The following is a 4,147-nucleotide window of genomic DNA, read 5'->3' as shown; positions in this document are numbered from 1 at the left end:
GTACATCATACAGTGTTTTTCTCCTTTCAGATAACCTTCATACACCAGACCATCTCTGATTCTTGATTAAAAGGAATTCCTCTTCCACTGCAACAGCGGGACAGACGTCTCGCGTGGAGTTTTGAAAAAGTCTTGGCGGATGAACCACTCAGATGGTACGTCTGGGCATTTAGCGCTCCACACAGAGAGAGCCAGTGGGAGAACATAGAACGATGGAGAGGCGAACGGAGGGAAACGAGGTGTGTGGTTAGATTGAAGGATGGTGGGAACAGGACGTGTAAGGAATAAATACATGTGTAGTTTGTATTTCAAGAAGTACAGTTTTGGAGAGTGTGATGTTTATGGGCTCCTGTAGTCAGCATGCATTTAAGTGTCAATTTGTTGAAGCAGGACAATAATTGTATGTGCGTACGCATAGAAGGAGCAGATTGTCTGGCCGCTAAAGAGGCATGCGGGCCCGCAGAGTCTGCCCCAGGTCAACCATAGCCAGAAGCAGATGAGCAGGTAGTCAGTTGTAGCTGCCAGTAACCAGTAACCGGCATTCAACAATGTGGCCCGCCAAGCAGAGAGATGGGACAGCACAGGCCACGTGCTGAGTGCCAAGCTGTCCAGTATATCCGCACATGGGCCTGACCGGTTTCAGCGGGGCGGCACCACCCCAACAGTGCAAAACCGGATAGATAGAGAACGTCCTTCAACGGGATGCTTGGGTGTCCTGCGCAGGCCTTCATACATCTGTTATGAATGCAAATCCGCAGTGTCCCTTAAATTATGCCAAACTATTGTTCACTTATTCACGGCTTCCCTTCTTCTCTGTCATTCCACCATATGCTCTCTTTCGCTCATTTTTCTCTTTCATTTACTTTGATATTGACCTCTTCAAGATTGGCCTTATACACATGCAAATATTTCCTGAATGGTTTCGTTGAAGAGGTGATTTTAAGTCAGTGCTGGGCATACTTGCAATTGCAGTGTTGCTATACACAACTAAAAGACCAAATTTTGCCAGAGGCGTTAGTTACCCGATATTCATTTCTTGTTTATGGAGTCACTGTACAAAAGCATCCTGCAAATCATGCTTACGGCCAAATAAATAGAATATTTAAGGCAACAGAATGATTTGGTGTGGTATTGCTTTTATACAATGATTGTATATGCATGAGAATAAATGTATTTTTTGGTCAGTAAATGTAAATTTGGTCAGTTTTTTTTGTCAGTGTTGTGTAGCTTATGCACGTACGCACCGATTGCCAACAAAACACAGACATATGACTCAGTTTAACTTACCTCATGCGGTTCATGACCGACATCTTTTAGCCCTGGGACCTCTCCATTTATCAGTTTCAAACGATCTCTAAATCCAGGGTTATATCCACTGTTTATTTAACATTCCTCACCGAAATGCAGTGAACAAACAAACACAGCTGAACTTCGCGAAAGCAGTACTCTCTCTCTCTTGCTCCAGCTGGTTGCATGCGCATGCTCCTTCTCCCGCTCTCCCTGATTGACGCCTTGGTGTGCTCTTTTATCTCGCTCTCGCGGGTTGACGGGTATGCATGCTTTTCTAGGAGAATTGTCCAATAAGGGACTAAGAAAAGTTGTCACGTAAGGGAATTTCATGTTCGAAAAAAACTTTCCGAAACCTCTACGAATGCTGCGGGGGAATGTATCGAGCACAGAAATACTACGTTATACATCCAACTCGTTGACCATGTCAAGCATGAGAAGCCAGCACGTTTAACATGGTAAAGTAGTCAGAATGCATGAAACACCGTTGCACACATCCCCTTTAAATGCGACAAAACTACAAGACCCATTCAACAAATTGTTTATTTGATAAAATGAATATACAACAAAATTCAACAAATCGTTTATTTAATACAATAATTACAGTATACAATAAAATAATAATACAAATTAAATAGTTATTTAAAATGAAATATAAATAGTTATATTACACTAGCCAGAGCGATCAACAAACACAAACCGGAAGATAACTGCAGTCCAGGTGTGCGCGTCCGATGAAACGGTCTATATTAAATATAGTGCAAAAAGTCAAAGTATCACGTGTTACCTGTTTCGAAGCAAAATAAAGGTTGTAACCAATCCCAGTTTCAATTAGGAAGCGTTCCTAAACAATAATAAAACTATCCAAAAGCTGTTGTTCGCAACAGGAAAAATCACACAATTCATCTCCCTGCTTTGCTTCGAAACACTCACTTATTTTCAGATTGAATGCCAAATACAGATAAAGCAGTACAAACTGTGAAGCTCCCCAGTACTGCTCTACTAAGAAACAGCACTATTAAAATCCCGCTTGCCCAGTTAAATTAGAGGACTGGAACTAAGTGTTGTGTAATTAAGTTTATTTGATGAACAATCAAAGGACAATAAATAAAAAAACTACGAGTTGGTGTAGTTTTGAATGGAGTCTTCAGAACGCCTCCGGACCTGCCTCAGAACTACACCAGCTTAGCGGAGGCTCTGCGTGGCTGCATCTTTCTGGCTCGCACTCATTCTCTGACAGATGTCTGAGCTTGGGAAGAATGACAGGACTTGAGATAGGAGATGTCTGGATGCCACTATGAAACTGCACATATGGCTACCTTGCGGAGAAACACGGGCAGGGGGCTGCAGAGAGAGAGGGGGAGAGAGAGAGAATGGGAAAAAAAGAGCTGGTGTTACTTCTCTCGCTTCAATGATTCCACCATCTGATTGTGATGTAGACCACATTTGACAGAAATGGAAAGCACTGACATTATGGAATTGTTTCTACTACAGTCTCAGAATGAACAACTGAGTTGTATAGAATACATACACCTCACTATACATACTGATCGTACTTCATGAGTGGGTGAAGTCATGCAAAAAGACAGATTATTTTCTTTGCATATAAATCACAATACATGTTTACAGTTGTTTTGACACTGAAAAGAAAAATGCCTCCAGACTTGTTATGTCCCCAGTGATTAATTGAAGAACATGTTTTATTATGGGCTTTGATGAGCTAATACGTTGATTCACAACTCAACGTGCTCAATAATGCATGTGCGTCTTTTATCTAATCCACTGTATCTACACTTTAGTATAGTGTATATATTAACATCACATCAAACAATAGTTTAAGCATATTGGTTAAAACCCTAAAACAAACAATAAAAATCCAAGTGTAAAGTCTGTATTTAGTTATGTATATTTGTAGCGTAATACAATACCGTTAACCACATAAATAGGTGGATCTAAGAATGACATATTACGTCTTTAAATTTGGTAGGCCAGGTGTCATTCCTGATTGACTGAGAGATGGACCAATTTAAAGGTCCAATGTGTGATTTATTTGAGGATCTATTGACATAAATTCATGTATATCTTCAGAGATATATCAATGTCTTCAGAGGTGTATAAAGACCTTACATAATGAAGGGTTATGTTTTTATTACATTAGAATGAGCTATTTCTATCTACACTGCGGGTCCCCTTGCATGGAATTCGCAATGTTGTCAGCCACCGTAGTGCTTCAAAATGGGGGGCGGAGTGAGACGTTGGATGCAATTTGCAACCTCACCACTAGATGCTGCAAAATTTCAACCATTGGACCTTTAATATATTAAATTTTTTTTTGTATTTTTTTAATACATTGTATGGTATGTACTTTCTAATTTGGTATAACGTTGATTACAAGAGCATAAATGTAAATATTACTATTTACTTCACTGACCAGATGTACGCTCATATAATTAGAAAGATTGATTGATGTGCATTTACGTTAATATGTACTATGAGCTTGTAATTAGAGAAATGTGCTTAAGTGGTAAAATGTAGGTGGTGTTGTACAATTTCTGCCTCTGAGGGACTGTCTGATTCTTTTGACCTTTCAGAGGACACACAGAGAGAAAGAGAGGAAACCTTCACCCTTTTAGCCCGTTACCTTGGCTACCGGCCAAATAGCCAATCACCACTCAGTGTTTTGTTTCCCACCCCTCCTTTCAGAACCATTTTAGCCACCCAAGCACTTCCTGTGGGTGTCTGACATGCAGAAATGCAAGATTGACAAGTGTGTGCAGATGTTTTGGTAGACAGCCAACGTTCTACACATATGGACAACATGCTGTAAAAAACGTCCACACATTTTTTGGCCATTGCTGGC

This window comes from Triplophysa rosa, linkage group LG1 (assembly GCF_024868665.1).
Source record: "Triplophysa rosa linkage group LG1, Trosa_1v2, whole genome shotgun sequence".
Lineage (NCBI taxonomy): Eukaryota > Metazoa > Chordata > Actinopteri > Cypriniformes > Nemacheilidae > Triplophysa > Triplophysa rosa.
Note: the sequence above shows the minus strand (reverse complement) of the source record.